Here is a 19,571-nt window from a genome sequence, read left to right on the forward strand (position 1 = left end):
CGCCCTGTGGCCGTTTTAAGTTGGGGGATAAAGTCCCCTTGAATCCTGAGGGTCCCTGGGGGCCAACTAACCCACCAGGTATGTCCAATAAGTGCCACAGAGTTGCATTGCAGAGAGGTGTAAAATGGGGCATGGCCTCGGACCACCTCTCTGCAACACAGCTCTGTGGTGCTTACTGGAGGTACAGGGTGGGCTAGTTGGACCCAGGGACTCTCAGGATTAAAGGGGACCTAATTTCATAACTGAAAACGTGCCACAGGGCGTGTTTGCACATGTCACCTCAGGCCCCGTCCCCTCCCTTCACCACTGTGTAAACTAGGCCTGGGCCAAAATTCCGTTCCGTTCGCGGAAATTGCGATATTTTGACATTTTCGCGTTCCGCGGAAAGCGCGAAAATGTCAAAATTTCCGCATTCCGCAGCTTAGCGATAATTTTTATCTTGCTCGCGCTGTAAAACAATACATTCTCGCGCGCGCGCGATCGCCTTACCTGAATCCCTGCGTTCTCCGACAAGTTTTCTTGACCCGGTCGCGTTCTCCACGAGATGTTGGATTTTGGTAGCCATTTTGCGCTGTCTCGCGAGAGTTCGCGGCCGCATTCAAGTCATTTTTCACGCGATCACGTCATTTGTCGCGCGATCACGTCTTTCTTCTCGCGATCATGCACCGCGCGAGTATGAGAAGATTGAGATCTCGAACATGTCATTCTACATCGTGAGCCAGAGAATGAGGACGCGGGCACATGAAATCGAACGCGAACAGGAGAAAGAGACCGCGAACACGTCATATCCAACGCGACAGGGACAAAGAAGAGAACGCGATCATATCGTTTTCGACACGCCGGCGGAAGTAATGTGAAGCTCGAGAACTCAACAACGTAAAATTTACAATTTGGAGAGGAATATCGGCTCTAGCAGCATGAAACCATCTGCAAATACTGATTTTGGATGAAAAGAACTCCTTACATTCACATTTGGCTTTCCTTTTTTGTGCAAGGAGTCATTTTTTTACAAGGTGGAGAGAGGGAGGAAGTGACACAGATTCTCCAACTTCCTGTTCCTGTCCAGCAGGCTCCTCCCAGTGCTTTGTCCATCTCCTGCTCATTCTGCCTTTGGATTTGGAGCTGGAAAGATCACTCTTTTTGTCTGCTGCATCATTGCAATTGGATTTCAGGATTTTTGGAATAGGATATTTTACAAGTAAGTGGTTGTTGTGTTTGATTGTGGGCATTGCAGTTGTTGTGTAACTACAATTTATTTTTGATAATTAATTATCATCATTCCTTTTTTTTTTTAATTTTTTTTAAAATTTTGTGGGTTGTAGTAGTAGGCCCGAGCTAGCCATGGGCATGGCCTCATGGGTGTGTGTGTGCATGATGAAGCAACTGTTCCTTTTGTTTTTTGAATATATTTCATTTTCAATCACATTTAGGGCATGGATGGCATTGGATTGAGTTGGGGAAGTGTGTTTTTTGGGGTGGCCTTGCTGATGTTGTTGGGCCTGGCCATGTGGCAGGTGGCCATTTTGAGGCCTAGGCCTGCAAGCTTGCCTGGCCTTGTCTGCCAACAGGCCTGCTTTCATCCACTGCTACCAGAGCAGGTAGCCACAGCTTTAGTAATCTACTGTTTTCTGTGTGCTCTGTTGAATTTAGACATCATTTAGGGCATGGATGGCATTGGATTGAGTTGGGGAAGTGTGTTTTTTGGGGTGGCCTTGCTGATGTTGTTGGGCCTGGCCATGTGGCTGGTGGCCATTTTGAGGCCTAGGCCTGCAAGCTTGCCTGGCCTTGTCTGCCAACAGGCCTGCTTTCATCCACTGCTACCAGAGCAGGTAGCCACAGCTTTAGTAATCTACTGTTTTCTGTGTGCTCTGTTGAATTTAGACATCATTTAGGGCATGGATGGCATTGGATTGAGTTGGGGAAGTGTGTTTTTTGGGGTGGCCTTGCTGATGTTGTTGGGCCTGGCCATGTGGCTGGTGGCCATTTTGAGGCCTAGGCCTGCAAGCTTGCCTGGCCTTGTCTGCCAACAGGCCTGCTTTCATCCACTGCTACCAGAGCAGGTAGCCACAGCTTTAGTAATCTACTGTTTTCTGTGTGCTCTGTTGAATTTAGACATCATTTAGGGCATGGGTGGCATTGGATTGAGTTGGGGAAGTGTGTTTTTTGGGGTGGCCTTGCTGATGTTGTTGGGCCTGGCCATGTGGCTGGTGGCCATTTTGAGGCCTAGGCCTGCAAGCTTGCCTGGCCTTGTCTGCCAACAGGCCTGCTTTCATCCACTGCTACCAGAGCAGGTAGCCACAGCTTTAGTAATCTACTGTTTTCTGTTTGCTCTGTTGAATTTAGACATCATTTAGGGCATGGATGGCACTGGATTGAGTTGGGGAAGTGTGTTTTTTGGGCTGGCCTTGCTGATGTTGTTGGGCCTGGCCATGTGGCTGGTGGCCATTTTGAGGCCTAGGCCTGCAAGCTTGCCTGGCCTTGTCTGCCAACAGGCCTGCTTTCATCCACTGCTACCAGAGCAGGTAGCCACAGCTTTAGTAATCTACTGTTTTCTGTTTGCTCTGTTGAATTTAGACATCATTTAGGGCATGGATGGCATTGGATTGAGTTGGGGAAGTGTGTTTTTTGGGGTGGCCTTGCTGATGTTGTTGGGCCTGGCCATGTGGCTGGTGGCCATTTTGAGGCCTAGGCCTGCAAGCTTGCCTGGCCTTGTCTGCCAACAGGCCTGCTTTCATCCACTGCTACCAGAGCAGGTAGCCACAGCTTTAGTAATCTACTGTTTTCTGTTTGCTCTGGTGAATTTAGACATCATTTAGGGCATGGATGGCATTGGATTGAGTTGGGGAAGTGTGTTTTTTGGGCTGGCCTTGCTGATGTTGTTGGGCCTGGCCATGTGGCTGGTGGCCATTTTGAGGCCTAGGCCTGCAAGCTTGCCTGGCCTTGTCTGCCAACAGGCCTGCTTTCATCCACTGCTACCAGAGCAGGTAGCCACAGCTTTAGTAATCTACTGTTTTCTGTTTGCTCTGGTGAATTTAGACATCATTTAGGGCATGGATGGCATTGGATTGAGTTGGGGAAGTGTGTTTTTTGGGGTGGCCTTGCTGATGTTGTTGGGCCTGGCCATGTGGCTGGTGGCCATTTTGAGGCCTAGGCCTGCAAGCTTGCCTGGCCTTGTCTGCCAACAGGCCTGCTTTCATCCACTGCTACCAGAGCAGGTAGCCACAGCTTTAGTAATCTACTGTTTTCTGTTTGCTCTGGTGAATTTAGACATCATTTAGGGCATGGATGGCATTGGATTGAGTTGGGGAAGTGTGTTTTTTGGGCTGGCCTTGCTGATGTTGTTGGGCCTGGCCATGTGGCTGGTGGCCATTTTGAGGCCTAGGCCTGCAAGCTTGCCTGGCCTTGTCTGCCAACAGGCCTGCTTTCATCCACTGCTACCAGAGCAGGTAGCCACAGCTTTAGTAATCTACTGTTTTCTGTTTGCTCTGGTGAATTTAGACATCATTTAGGGCATGGATGGCATTGGATTGAGTTGGGGAAGTGTGTTTTTTGGGCTGGCCTTGCTGATGTTGTTGGGCCTGGCCATGTGGCTGGTGGCCATTTTGAGGCCTAGGCCTGCAAGCTTGCCTGGCCTTGTCTGCCAACAGGCCTGCTTTTTCATCCACTAGGATCAGAGCAGGTAGCCACAGCTTTATTGATCAAGTGTTTTCTATGTGATCTGTTGAATTTTTAGACATCACCTTCCTGAGAGTGTAGTGTGTGGCTGTACACAGTACTAGTAGTATAACATAGCTCTAGTTAAAAAAAAGTCATAAATGGCTAGACTATCTTTTGTTTGCACTAGTACAGTACTAAGTAACTGAACCACAAAAACAAATGCAACATTTCACTGATGTTCTTCTCCTGTCTTCTTTGCTTTTAGGTGCACAAAAGACAGAGTAGGAGGTGTCATCGGCATCACCTGGCTGCCCGTTGTACTGCCAGCCAGCCAGAAGTCCTGCTGCGCATCACGCCCACGTGTGACCAGAACTTGTTGTGCATCTGCCTCCTGCCTGACATCGGAATAAGATGGCCCCAAAGAAAGGTACCAGGTCCAGTACCAAGAAAGTTGCTGGTGAGAAGAAGGAACAGAAAAAGGAAGTGCCATTAACCACGACTGGTGGTGTGCCGGCCAAGGTTATTTTTGGCACCAAAGCGTTGTCCGGGAACCAAGCTGGGACCAGCACAGCGGTCCAGCAACCCCACCAACCTAGGCCCAAGGGCTTTACTGTCGCAGAGGTAGCCAGTCTACTAACGGGCAGCGATGTTGAAGAAATGTCATTACCGCAAAGTAGTACACAATCAAGTTCAACGCAGGCGCAAACTCAGCATATCAGTGTCAAGCCGCCGCAACCAGAACAGCAGCAGCCGCCGCAACCAGAACAGCAGCAGCCGCCGCAACCAGAACAGCAGCAGCCGCCGCAACCAGAACAGCAGCAGCCGCCGCAACCAGAACAGCAGCAGCCTCCGCAACCAGAACAGCAGCAGCCTCCGCAACCAGAACAGCAGCAGCCGCCGCAACCAGAACAGCAGCAGCCGCCGCAACCAGAACAGCAGCAGCCGCCGCAACCAGAACAGCAGCAGCCGCCGCAACCAGAACAGCAGCAGCCGCCGCAACAGCCCACCATAGTAGTTGTTGCTCCTGACGTAGGGGCATTTCAGGAAATCGAGCTTCCTGCAGACAAAGCGGAGCGAAGTCAAACCACTGTTTCAGAACATCTATTGTCTTCCAGACCACCAGCAAGGAAAATGAGGCTTAGTCCATCATCTTCTTCTTCAAGCCCCGCTTCTGATGATCGTGATGACACTTGGGTCCCACCAGCTCGGTCTGAGAGTGAAGTACGCCACAAGACATTGCTTCTGAAAAGGAAGGTCCCAGAAACACTTAGAGTTATGGAGGTAGATGTAGAAGAGGGGGGTGATGATGTTGCTGAAGACGAGCCAGTCATCACGCACATTACGCCCTCCCCAAAGGGATTGGAGACCGACATTCTCACCCTATACAGAAAGGCTGCTACTGAGCGGGATGTAGCACGGATCTCACCAACACAGGTTACACCACCACTACCTCCAGCTGCCATATTTTCCAAGGGCCGGCAGGGACCTACATCCAGCTCAACCATCTCAGTAGGAAGTGGTAGTAAAAGTCACAGTGTAGGTGGACAGGGTCACATATTTTCAAGCACCCCCTCAAGTTCATCTGGTGTTGAAAGTGGCACATCCAGCAGTGCCAGAAAGTTCTCCTCCCCAGTTTGGGACTTCTTTTCTGTTAGCGCCAAGGAGGAGAACGTTGCTATATGCGCAATTTGTCGGCAAGGTGTTCGGCGTGGTAAGCTTGGTACAAACTATGGTACCGGAGGACAAGCAAGTCATCTCAGAATACACCACACTATTGTGTGGGAGGATCACCTACGTAATTTAAAAGAAAGTAGGAAAACTAAACCCTTTGAAGTTGGTCAGGAATCAGGGAGCGATATTATTGTGGTGGCAGGTGAAGAACAGGGAGGCATTTCTAGCCCTGTCTCCAGTAGTGCAGTCACTGCAGTGGTAACGCCCACATCCTCCTCAGTAACATCAGAGTGGCACCGCAGTAAGAGCCATACTCAGAGTGTGGGTGAGACACCAAGGCGACCGGCGAGTACCTCAATGAGACAATCTGTGTCGTTGAGCCTTAGTGGGTTAATGGCACCACTAAGGAAAGTAAGCCAGCCTACCATTGACAGCATGTTTAGGTTGGAGGGGCAGTTCCAACGCAACCACCCAACGGCACGATTGTACAATGCGAAGCTGGCTAAAATGTTAGCGCTGGACCTTCTTCCTTTTTCATTTGTGGAAGGGGTGGGTTTCCTTGAATTTGTGTCTGCCATCTGCCCGAAATGGAAAGTTCCCAGCCGGTCCTATTTCGCAAGAATTGCTGTTCCGGCACTACATCATGATGTGCTGGAATTGGTTGGTCACGGTTTGCAGCAGAGTGCTGTGCACAATATCCACCTGACAACAGACATGTGGACCAGTTGCCAAGCCACAGATTACATGTGCATCACTGCACACTGGATCTCTTTTGTGGGGGTTAAAGATCAACTATCTGCACGAGGTGTTGTTGACACAGCTGCGATTTTTGAAGGTACTCGGAAACATGCAACTGTAGCCATGTTCGCCATGGAGAAATCTCATACGGCTGAAAACATTTTAGAAGAGTTTCGCACCAAGGTTTTGGAATGGCTGCGGCCCAGAGGGCTTGGTATTGGTTTTGTTGCCACAGACAATGGCAGTAATGTACTTAAGGCCATGGAACTTGGTTCCTATTTCAGGGTTCCGTGTTTGGCACACTGCATAAACATTATAGTGCAAGACTTTCTGAAAAAAGAACCCATAGTAAGCAATTTACTGTCCATCTGCCGAAGAATATGCACTCATTTCAGCCATTCTTTTAAAGCTCGGAAGCAGCTGAGGATCCTTCAATGTGAGCGTAGTATGCCAGTCAAGGCACTCATCCAGGAGGTGGCAACACATTGGAACTCAACGTATTACATGCTTGATCGTCTGTACGAACAGCAGAGGTCACTCAATGAATATGTCTGGTACAGAAGCAGTGATGCTAGTGTTAAAGGCATGACCCTTCAGATGGAGCAATGGACCCTAATTCAATGCCTGACTGAGATGCTGTCTCCTTTTGAGGTCTTCACACGTGAAGTCAGCAAGGAGGACTGTACAATGGGCCAAGCTATCCCATTGTTGCAAATGCTAGAGCATGAGCTGAATAATGTGTCTGAATCCTACAAAGGTGTAGAGGACAGAAGGCAAGCCCATGACTTGGTGGAGAGCTTATCCAGGCGCTTATCAGAAAATGTAAGGATACAAAATAAAATTTTGTCACAAGAACATTACATTTGTGCCACAATTCTGGATCCACGTGCAAAATTAGGACTATTCCTTTCTTTTTCCGACACTGATGTTGCCCGCTACAAAAGTTGTATAGCTGAAGCAGCCATCAAGTTTGAAAACGAAGGGCTGCTAATTAAAAGCCCACCACATCAACCCACAACAAGTACTGATACTGAAGCAGGCAATGCAGAATCAAGTGCAACTTCGTCGGCTGAGGGCAGTGCGGTTGGCTCACAATCGCAACACTCACCATCACCATCGACTACAAAAACAATAACTGGATCATTCGGCCGAGTACAATCATTATCAGATTGGTATGTAAAGATGGGCCGTAAGCACAGTGCTGATGCACAGAAAAAACAGCACAAAAGCTTACCAGCAGCAACCCTGAACATTGAGCGGATGGTCCAGGCCTATCTGGACGACCCAACAGAGGTGTACGTTGATCAAAACCCAGTGCAGTATTGGTATAGGAAAAGGTCTGAATGGCCACAGCTCAGCAGGCTGGCGATAAGCTATCTGGCTCGCAAGTGTCTCTTCCGAACGTGTTTTCAGTGCTGCTGGTTCCATTGTAACCTTGAGAAGGACCAGTCTATCTCCCAAAAACGTGGAGAGGTTAACAATGATCAAAATGAATCAGCACTTCATACCACCGAATTACACAATGCATGAATCAACAGAGGAAGATGAGGACAGCGGCTCAGGTGACGGAAGTATTGTGTCAGATGATTACCTACTACTGGAAGATCCCCCAGAGTTTGAGGACGAGCTATACTTCCCTGACAATTAGGCTCGCACTTACTGTCTTCCTCCCTTTTTTCCCCCTTTGTTTGTGTCTGTTGTTCCGGTTATAAACTTGTGAATCGCAACCAATGCATTATCACCGTCTTCTAATCTTCTAATTTAAGATACAAGTTTCAGGTGTCTGCCATTTGACACTACAGTCCTCAGAATCCAGCTCCTCCGCTCGATCATACTGCATCTCCTGGTCAATTCCATTTCCCTCATGAATGATGATTGGATGATGGCAACAACAAATTCAAACTTTCCTCGTCCTTCCAAAACAAGTGGACCATGAATCTGATGACTTCTATAGCTATCCTCCTTCAGAGCCGAGAGAGACTGGCCATTAACTGAAAATAAGATGCAACAGGTAATGATTGATGCCATGCATTGGCCGCAGAATAGCAGACTGAATGATGTAGATTTTGTTGTGTGTGTTGCGCATGAATGAATTGATGTAATTGTGCACTGCCACTAATCAACATTCTACAGAACACACTAATTTCCCCCTTCTGGCAAACAAGAAATGTGTACTTCTCCTGCATCTTGGTGATACATTGCTTTTAATTCAATACAGGAAGGGGACTCACTCAATCTGCGCAATGCAAATGACTGTGACTTAACAGCACCGTCCATCATGATGATGGCGAAAGAGACGGCCTGCAGCGTTAACGAGATGAGATGCAACAGGTAATGATTGATGCCATGCATTGGCCGCAGAATGGCAGACTGAATGATGTAGATTTTGTGGTGTGTGTTGCGCATGAATTGATGTAATTGTGCACTGCCACTAATCAACTTTCTACAGAACACACTAGTAATTACTAATTTTCCCCTTCTGGCAAACAAGAAATGTGTACTTCTCCTGCATCTTGGTGATACATTGCTTTTAATTCAATACAGGAAGGGGACTCACTCAATCTGCGCAATGCAAATGACTGTGACTTAACAGCACCGTCCATCATGATGATGGCGAAAGAGACGGCCCATTAACTTAAGATGAGAAGGAACAGGTAATAAATGATGATAATTAATGGCATGCATTGGACAACTTACTCTGAGCTATTGGTCTTTGTGTTTGCGTTGTTTGTTGTGCACAAAGTGATGTCAAAGTGTACTAGTGGTAATCTATCTTTCTGTACACAATAAAGAATGACTCAAGTCAGTAATATTTATATTTCTACTCTTGTTGTGTTATAAAAATTACACTTGTACTGCAGGCCGATCTTCAGTCAGTAGAAGTATCAGAGCTGATGATGAAGTCAGGAGGATGTTTCATGAGTGGCATAAAACGGAAAAGCCTAAAGGTAAACACGTGAACAACAACCACAGCACACCCAAATGTCTGTGTAGAAGTTGAATAGAGTGTAGCGGTGGGATGACTGCAGTGCATTGATTTTACTAACTTTAACTGTAAAATGCTATGTCTGGAATGGATAATGTGCTTTGCGTTTGTCCAACTCTTTGAGAGAAAAAAAAAGGACTCTAAAGTGTTAACGTAGGATGTGCTAATGGTAAGCACTGTGGGCCTGATCTCTCCTGTTACTGTTGAAAGTCTATGCTGGAAACAGACTACAGTAGAGATGATGCATATGCATACATGCCACCTCGGAAAGTGTTCTTGTTGCACTACACCATCACTTGTGCATTTGTTTTCACTTTCTTTCTGAATATCCCCTTTGGTTTTCAATCTAAAATTACAGGCCGGGCCTTGTCCAAAACTTTGTAAAACAGTACAATGCATATTAATTACCTTACCAATCAATCACCTTTTTATTCCAGCCGGGCAGTGGCGAGTGGTGAGGCGACACACCCAAGATTGATGGACGAGAGGAGCAAGAGGAATGCCGAGATGCAAAAAACCAGTCCACATTTTTGACCAGGATAAGACAGTAACAGTATCCACTTTTCACTTCTTTTAAATAATTTGATTAATATCTTGTATACATTCTTTACAACAGTGTGTTCTTGGAGTTGTTATTATCAATCATCATTACGTTTGCTCTGTGTTTACGATTCTTCACTACCAATATTTAAAATTTCTATTTGCTATCTGTTAAAGTATTAAGGCCGGAACAGAACAAGAAATAAAAGTGTATGTAATCCGGGTCTCATCATGCATGCATTTCCTTTTTCTACCTTAACATATGGAATGGATATGGTATGGTAGTCTTCAATGATTGTCGTTTGTTTGTCTATGTATGCATACTGTTTTTCTATGTCAAACCTTTCCCAAAATCCCCCTTCCCATCCAATCAACGGACCCTAACCCTCTTCCCCCGGGCTGTGTGACTTATTGTCGAGGTGTAACTAAATTAAATGTACACCAATACTTAATCACACACTTGCTGGGGCGGATGTGGTGAAAGCAACACTACTTCAATTTCAATGCAGAGCGATGATCTTCTTCTGCTTGCCCACCCATGAGTAGGATATTTCAGAGGTTATTTTATTTAACAAAGGAACATATACCTCAGCATGAATTGCCGGCATTGATTGGATTTGTTTGTTGTCATTCCTCATATACAGCACTAACTGTTAGACTGTAGGCATAGTCAAGTCGACAAAACTATAGTTTGTAACTCTGTCTAGTAGGCTATCCTCATATTAACCAGCATTCAGTTTTTTTGTCAAATATTTGAGCATATAATTGTTGCTCGGTAAATTCTGTGATGTACTTCATTCAACTACTCCTCTAACAGTCTCTCAAAGGCGATTGACTATCTCCTTTTCTTTTTTTGGAAATGCTGCCACCCTGCCAGTGTATACTACTACTACTATACTACCACCACCACCCCAATCATGGCATGTATGAAAAAGGAAACCATCTTCACCATGCAGCCAGTGCTGTGCCACAGTTGGACATAAACATCAAGCACCGGTAAGAGAGAAGTATGGAGAGGCAGAATCAATAATGGACATGTTGTCAATGATTTCAGTTTCAAACACCACTCCAAAGAATGCATAGTAGGACCAGTCAATGAGTGAGGTGTGTCGCATCTATCTGTTTGTGTCTTATACAGTCAGCAAATTATTGAAATCAAACACACGCTATGGGCGGCCATGCACCAGCAAAGAAACAGTGTGATGTAAAACAGTTACCCCACCTACAAAACATTAACAACATTGCATGTAACATAGAAAAATATATTTAATTGACCCTAACAAATAAACTAAACCCACAAAAGCTGACCCACCCACCTCCCTAACCCCAACGACTGTCCATAGAAGTAGAGAATGCCCAAATGAGTGAAGAACGAACAAGAATTAAAAAAGGGGCAGTGACAGGGACTAACTGGTGGGGCGGGACTGGAGGAGGACACGCATCTGGTCCTCTAAATGGGCGACGCGGCGTCTAAGGCCACGGCAGTTGCAGCCACAGTGGGGGGGGCACCGGAGATGACACGGTGGCGGCGGGCAGCCGTCCGGCGGTGGCGCCGTACCGCTGGAGGGCGGTGGCTGGGGCCCGGGGCACTGGAGGAGCCTTCAATAGCTGCAGCAGCCTCCTCCTCCTCCTCGGCTAGGACCACCAGCCGCCGGTATTCCTGCTGGATTGCCTCCAGCTTCCGGCGCCGTGCCTTGGCGGCCAACTCCTTACGGTTGAGTTTCAGAGTTGCTGTGTATCAAAAAGAAAAAAACAAGACAATTGTAAAATATAGTCTTAATAAAACAGTAGGACAAGGTAATTATTTATACACATAGTGGCATGATAGAGTAGCACTATAAAATAAAGCACAGTAGTACATAACATTTTAAATGTCGCCCGTCCTTCTTCCTTCCACCTGTCTTACACTTTTTAGTTGAACAGTGCACCAGGTCCTATACCAATTAAAGGGAATTCTAGTCTTCTAGTTCACTCTTCAAACGTCCCCAAGAACTCATACTTACTTACGACATCGGATAGCGGGCGGACTTTGTCCGCCCGCCATCCGACTGCTAAAAAGGGTGGGGGTCCCGTGGGGACAATTAATTAGGATGATGCGCCCGGCACAGTGGCGGGCGCTCCCTGTTTTTTTAAATTTAAATTCTGGTTGGCTTTGCTGAAAGCAATGCTAAAATGTTGTGCTGCTTTTCCAAGCACAACATGACGGGCCTCGCACGGAGCCTGTCACGTTTTGCTTTGAAAGTCGGGGGGGTACCATAGCATCGGTAGGTACCCTCCATGGGGGCCCCCAAGCATACTCTGCAATGTGTGCATGCCTTTCCGTGGCGGACGGCAATGCCGCCACGCAAAGGCATTCCAAAATGCAGATTATATGGCTGCCGGTGTGGTGAGAGAGACACCACCGCCATATTGAACCCTTTTCCGCCTGGACATGTCTGAATATTTTCTACAGGGATGGCGGGAGGTTTGCCCCTGCGGTGACGGCAGTGAATTCCAGCCAGCCCGGCGGGGGCAATACGCCCACCATCCTAATGGGGCCCTAATTCACAACTGTACAGTATACATATACATACAGTACACCTTTGCAGTGAGTGTGCTGTCAAGTTCAACAATAGTTAAAGATTATGAATCTAACTTACCACCGTCTGCCACTGGTGCTGCCACTCCCCCTCCGTTGCTATCTGCAACTGCCGCATCCTCGCCCTCGGCGTCGCCTTCGCTGGCCCCAGCAATGGTGGTCGGTAGTGCACCTAGAAAACATTACACATTTATTAGGCGACATATACACCTCCCCCCTATTGATCAGTAGCAAGGTTGAAAAATGAGTTAATACTAACATACATCACTAGTACAAATCAGGTAGTAGTAGAGTAGACACTAAGTTATATGATCATTGTAGCATTTGCTTGATTAGCCCTAGCCATGCACATGTGACGTTACCTTTACCTTGCAGCTTCTTAAGACACCTTTGAGCCCACATGACCTGCCTCACACTGCTACTGTCTAGTCTACGCGCTGCGTACAAGCGGTCAACAAACATTAACAAGCCACTTTTTTAGGAAGAACTGGTGTACTACTGTTACTGTTAGTCCATATTGCTTATCCATAGATGCTACACTTTTTGGCACGGCTGAGAAATGCTTGCAAGTTGCAATATACTAACGCACACCATTTCTTTTTTCGCATTACAGACGCAAGATTCCCTTCTACGAACCAGAGCTTCTGAACGATGCACCAACTACCAGTACTAGGTTCTTCTGAGGTGAGGGGTCCCTTCACTCACATCTTCATTTATAAATGTATATAAACTAAATTGCTATGGGATGGTGGTGCTGCCTTCCACCACTTCAGTTATCATGATTTAATTCCCAACTGTATAAGTGTAACAATGTATATTGTTTTAATGTTATTGATTTGCCGGTTGGTGCTGCTAAGAAAACAGTGTACAGACCTTCTCAAATTGAAATAAACATTTTAAACTTACATAGACTTCGTGGTATTTGGTGTGGAGTGGACTAACTTACACGAGTGAGCAAATTAAAGTAAGGGTGTGCATGTGAATTGCTTCCACGACAGAGGTTGGGTGTGTTATGTTCTGGGTTGTCTACTTGTTGGTTGTCTTGGGGGAAGGGTTCCGAGACCTAATAGGTATGACAAGACAGTACTATAGTCAAGCAGTGGAATTGTGGTGGGTGCGGAATTTCTGATTGAGGTGTGCAAGGAAGGTCCAACCTACCATCACCAACATCCTATTTTCTGGTGCAAATGTATGTGCAAGATCCCTACAACAGTGGTATGTCCTATAGGGTATCATATCAAAATATTAAGAAATCTGGTAGGGCTGTTGTTGCTGTGAATTTTCAAAGCCTCAACATCAATAAGAGTAAAAAGTAGTACAAGACAACGACCCAACGGATTGTACGAGCTACTGGTGAATATGAGTTTTATATTACAACCTTTCACAAAGAGTGGCACTGGCCAACTGGGCAAGACTAGCTACTACAGTACAGACAGACAGACTGATAGTATGTAGTAGTACTCAGTCATCATAGCGGAGGCAGGGATAAGCTTTTTGAAACCGTACAGATCGAAGGATAATTGGTGGTAAAAAAATAGGATTTGGAAACACACTATAGTTCGGGAGAAATGGGGCAGTAAAAGTTATGGAATAAGAAATATTATTAAAAACAAGAAGACTTACTGGGGCCAGCAGAGGAGCCCTCAGCGGTGTCCTCCTGGTGGTGTTCCTGTCCCGCCGACTGCCCAGTCCCTGCCCGTCTGCCCCTGGGTGCTGATGAACAGGAAAGATATAAGAAAGAGACAAACATTGATGGATGGTGTCAAACAAATACAATATTTTTCAACAACGGTCAAAAAACACTTATGTAAACAATTGCAATAACTACATTGACCGATCTCATCTGGTCAACATGTAATATCGGGGGATTCGCAGTTCGACTACTTAAGTTACTATTTATCAACAGTAATCCATTCTTCCATTCTGATTCCAGAAAACTAAGTTACAAGTAAGCCTAAGTATTAGTACAACGTACCACCCAACCTAGCCCACCTATTCCAGGCATGCCAATTGTACATTAAGTATGCATTTCCACTGTATTCCTCAACAATGTGTATGATCCAATCATGGAGGACACATGAACATGACTACATTTTTTGTATACACCAAATTTTGGTTTGATTGATGCTGATCTGCTACTGCTAAGTAACTGCAAAGCCTACCTCCACTCATTGAACAAACTAGAAAGGTTCTAAAGACTGCCGTACTAGCAGCACGTCACGTAACTGAGTGAGGGGGGGCATCACGCATTCCACTAACCAATTAGAAGCTCATACAAAGTACCTAAACCTATGTATCAATCCGCCCCTATCTATTAGTGACAGGACAAAGTAAGGAGTGGACGTGAGTCACTGTAGCATTACGTAACTTAATTTCTCTAAAATAAACTCGTAAAGAATCACGCTAAGCAAGCGCAAACGCAAAGCTGCAAACAAGTAAGATTAGTAGTAGCGCAGAAGAGCACCTGTGTCATAATCACAGAAGACTTTTAAACATTATTAACCTGGAATGTATTGCAAGCAGCAACATTCTAGCTGGTTGGAAGGAAAAAAAGATATTCGCAATATATAACATAGAGCAGAAGAACAGACACAAAGTTGTAATAATTAAATAGGTACTCACCAAGCCCCGGGACCTCCACTCCTAGCAGGTCCAGCAGGTCCTGCTCACGGTCCAGGATGTCGGACCACCGGTGCGTCAGCTGTGCCTGGGTGCGCCGGACCCCAGAGATGCGCGACACTGCCCGGCGCACCTTCCCCCACCGCTGCCGACGCTCCCGGAGGCCGTACCCGGACCCAGGCCTGCCACCTGCTGCCAGGGTTGAGGGGAGGTGGCGCTGCACAAAGAAAATTAGTGCAGCCAACTCCGCCTCCCCAAATAAGGCCCGTGCATGCACCCCTTGTGGGCGCCGCCTTCCGCAAGGAAGGCGGTCGCGGCTCTGGCTGCGCCGGCGAACAGCCCTGCCCTTGGACATGGTTCTGGGGACGGGGCGGGAAAGAAAAGGTAAAATAAATAAAGGAGTAAAGGAAATAAATAGCGGGCAATACAAAGAGAAAAAGTAGCTAAAAAACAAAAAAAAAGTAGACAAAAACCAAAAATATAGAGGCAGGAAAATAGTTAGAGAAATAATAAGTAATAAAGATCCAAAAAAAGTGGCTATAAACAAAGGATTGAAAAGATTTAGGGAGGATTGAAAATCAGGCCCCAGAACCATGCAATAGAGTGGAAAACAAGATGGCCGCGCCCATTGCGACCACGTGCGCAAGTTCGCGCGATATTTTCTCCCTGAGCAAGCAAAAAGCAACGCGATCAAGTAAAAGCGATCGCGAACAGGAAATATCGACCGCGAACATGCATTGCGCGACCCGGAACAGGAAGTAAACAACGCCAGAGGGCGGGACAAGTGAAAACAAGATGGCCGCGCCCGTGAGCAACCGCATGGGTAAGTTGGCGACCCGCGAACACGCAAAAAATACCGCGAACAGGCGGCAAAAAAACTTCCGCGTCTTCGCGATATTTCCGGCGTGTTTGCGGAGATTTTCTGCATTCTCGCGATAATTTGCGGAAGTTAATTCCGCAAATTCCGCCCACCCCTAGTGTAAACACACCCTGTGGCCGTTTTAAGTTGGGCGATTAAGTCCCCTTGAATCCTGATGGTTCCTAGGGTCCAACTAGCCCATTAGGTACCTCCAGTAAGCGCCACAGAGCTGCGTTGCAGAGAGGTGTAAAAAGGGGCACGGCCTAGACCACCTCTCTGCAACGCAGCGCAGTGGCACTTACTGTAAGCACCTGGTGGGCTAGTTGGCCCCCAGGGGCCCTCAGGATTGAAGGGGAATTATTTCCCCAACTAAAAACATGCCACAGGATGTGTTTGCACACGTCACCTCAGGCCCCGTCCCCTCCCTTCACCACTGTGTAAACATGCCCTGTGGCCGTTTTAAGTTGGGAGATTAAGTCCCCTTGAATCCCGAGGGTCCCTAGGGTCCAACTAGCCCACTAGGTACCTCCAGTAAGCGCCACAGAGCTGCATTTCAGAGAGGTGTAAAAAGGGGCACGGCCTGGACCACCTCTCTGCAACTCAACGCAGTGGCGCTTACTGGAAGCACCTGGTGGGCTAGTTGGCCCCCAGGGGCCCTCAGGATTGAAGGGGAATTATTTCCCCAACTGAAAACGCGCCACAGGACGTGTTTGCACACATCACCTCAGGCCCCGTCCCCTCCCTTCACTACTGTGTTTATACGCCCTGTGGCCGTTTTAATTTGGGAGATTAAGACCCCTTGAATCCTGAGGGTCCTTAGTGTCCAACTAGCCCACTAGGTACCTCCAGTAAGCACCACAGAGCTACGTTACAGAGTGTTGTAAAAAGGGGCATGGCCTGGGCCACCTCTCTGCAACGAAGCGCAGTGGCGCTTACTGGAGGTAAGTGGTGGGCTAGTTGGTCCCCAGGGACCCTCAGGATTGAAGAGGAATTAATTTCCCAACTTAAAACGCGCCACAGGGTATGTTTGCACACATATCACCTCAGGCCCCACCCCCTCCCTTCACCACTGAGCAAAAACGCACCCGTGGCGTGTTTTGAGTTGGGGGATAAAGTCCCCTTGAATCCTGATGGTCCCTGGGATCCAACTAGCTCACCAGGTACCTCCAGTAAGCACCACAGAACTATGGTGCAGAGTGGTGTAAAAAGGGGCGTGGCCTCAGAACACCTCTCTGCAACGCAGCTCCCTGGCGCATCTGGAGGTACCTGGTAGGCTAGTTGGCCCCCAGGGACTCTCAGTATTCAATAGGAATTAATTCCCCAACTTACAACTCGCCAGGGGGCGAGTTTGCACAATGGTGGAGGAAGGGGGCAGGGCCTGAGGTGACATGTCTGTAAACACGCTCTGTGGCACGTTTTAAGTTGGGGAATTAATTCTTCTTCAATCTTGAGGGTCCCTGGGAGCCAACTAGTCAGTATGCGCCAGGGAGCTGCCTTGCAGAGAAGTGTTCAGAGGCCATGCTCCTTTTTACAACACTCTGCAAAGCAGCTCCGTGGCGCTTACTGGAAGTACCTGGTGGGCTAGTTGGCTCCCAGGAGACCCCAGGATTGAAGAGGAATTAATTCCCCAACTTAAAACGCGCCACAGGGAGTGTTTGCACACATGTCACCTCAGGCCCTGCCCCCTCCCTTCACCACTGTGCAAACGTGCCCCGTGGCACGTTTTAAGTTGGGGGATTAACTCCCCTTGAATCCTGAGGGTCCCTGGGATGCAACTAGCCCACCAGGTTCCTCCATTAAGCGCCACAGAGCTGCGTTGCAGAGAGGTGTAAAAAAGGGCATGGCCTCCGAACACCTCTCTGCAACGCAGCTCCCTGGCGCATACTGAAGGTTCCTCGTGGGCTAGTTGGCGCCCAGGGACCCCCAGTATTCAAGGGGAATTAGTTCCCCATCTGCAATTGCGCCAAGGGGCGCGTTTGCAGAGTGCTGCAGGGAAGGGGCAGGGTCTCAGGCGCGATGCCGGTCTTTTTTTATTATTTATTTTTTTAAGAAGGGTGGCTGTGTGGCCCCCTTCTTTTCCTATTTTACTGACCCTGGGGACCCCATCCCCCAGGGCCTGACCCCAATTTTATTTTTAAAAATAAATAAATTGGAAGGGGCCGCGTGGCCCCCCTCTCGAGGACATAATCGGCCCCGGCGACCCCATCCCACAGGGCATGGGCATTTTTTTTCTTTATTTATCTGGAGGGGGGCTGCGTTGCCCCCCTCCTCAGGCCATTTATGGCCCCGGGGACCCCACCCCCATTATTTTAAATTTTATTTATTTATAATTTTTTTGAGGGGGACCGCGAGGCCACCCTCCCGGACCACTTCTGGCCCCGGGGACCCCATCCCCAGGGCCGGCACTATCCGTTGGGGACTGTGGGGGTTCCCCAATCCCCCCACGGTCCCGCTGGCTCCCCGAGTCCTGCATCGGCACTAATGAAATCAGTGACGGTGCAAAACCTGACTGTTTGAATTGCCAACTTTAGCCTGTGACCAAGGGCAAGTGCGCCTGAAACGCGTTAGGCTTTATTTGAAGGTTTCCTGCTGTTATGTCTTGCCGGTTGCACCTACAATAAAAGGAAAAGTTTACTGCCTGTGAAGGCTCTTTCCGAGTGGGCAAATTCAAACCTAAGCTCTGCTATTAGCGACACCAGTTCTGAAGGAAGCTCGACCTCTATCAATATGCAAGGTGCATTGAGCAAATTGAACCTAGCAGGAGAAATAATTTTTTTAGCCTTAGACAAGAGACAGACACTAAGGGCACCATTAGTATACCCTCGGGAAACGGGACTGTCCGCTGAGGGTGCGGCGGTCCAGCACTCCCAATTAGCATGCGCCGCCACACTGGCGGGTGCATGGTGCATCTGCAACATTTCAGCGGGCGGTGCAGTGAGCACCGTCCGCCGCAATGCCACAAAGGTAGCCTGTGCCTTTCAGTGCACAACATGACAGGTAGTGTGCGGTGCCTGCCACGTTGTACATTGAAATGCAGGGGATACCATAGGTACCCCCCATGTGCACCCCCTCAGAATCCCTGGGGGCCCGCTACGGGCCCCCAATGTCAAACACTGCCTGCATTTCCGTGGCGGCAATGCCGCGGAAAAGCAGGTCCCCGCCTTCATAGTAATATGGATGGTGGTGTCTACCAGACACCGCCACCATATAAACTGCTTTTCCACCCGGTAGGCAATCGGGCGGATTGCCTACCGGCGGAAACCCAGCGGACGGTCTTCCCATCCGCCGGGTTCCCCCCCCGCCATGGTAATGTGGCAGGGGGAAATTGAATGCAGGTGGAGGTTTTTAGCGGGCGGTGGCAATCCGCCCGCTATACTAATGGGCCTCTAAGGCTGCGGAACGTGAAAAAACCAACAGAGAATGCAGGAATAAGAGAAGGTGAGCAAGGAGAAAACTCAGAAAAAAGAAAAAAACAACAAGAAACCTCAATGGCACAAGAAGCGGGGCAACAAAGTAGTGAACCTTTCTGAAACAATTTTGAGTAAAGCAGAAACACAACTGTTAGCATTAGGTCTTTCATTCTGCCCCGAGACAAGCTTTGATTATGCCAGTACAAGAGTGGGTATATTTCAGTTCACCAGAAAACTAAAACTGAAAACTGAAAAAATAATTCAGTATTATAGAAGGCAATACCCAAACCAACACAATGGAAAGTAATAACACACCCAATAACCGCCTTCATGTATCTGATGCTTCTACGATTTTAACGCTCTATAGATTGAGTAAAGAAAACAACGAAGATACACAAGCACAATCTGAATTTGAGGTAGAGTCCATAAAGGAGCAATTGGAATCACTCAATCTGATTAACTCTAGTGCAGGAAAAAGTCAGTTTAGGCCAAAATCAACCTTCCTGCCTATGA

This window comes from Triturus cristatus, chromosome 12, assembly GCF_964204655.1.
Source record: "Triturus cristatus chromosome 12, aTriCri1.1, whole genome shotgun sequence".
Taxonomy (NCBI): domain Eukaryota; kingdom Metazoa; phylum Chordata; class Amphibia; order Caudata; family Salamandridae; genus Triturus; species Triturus cristatus.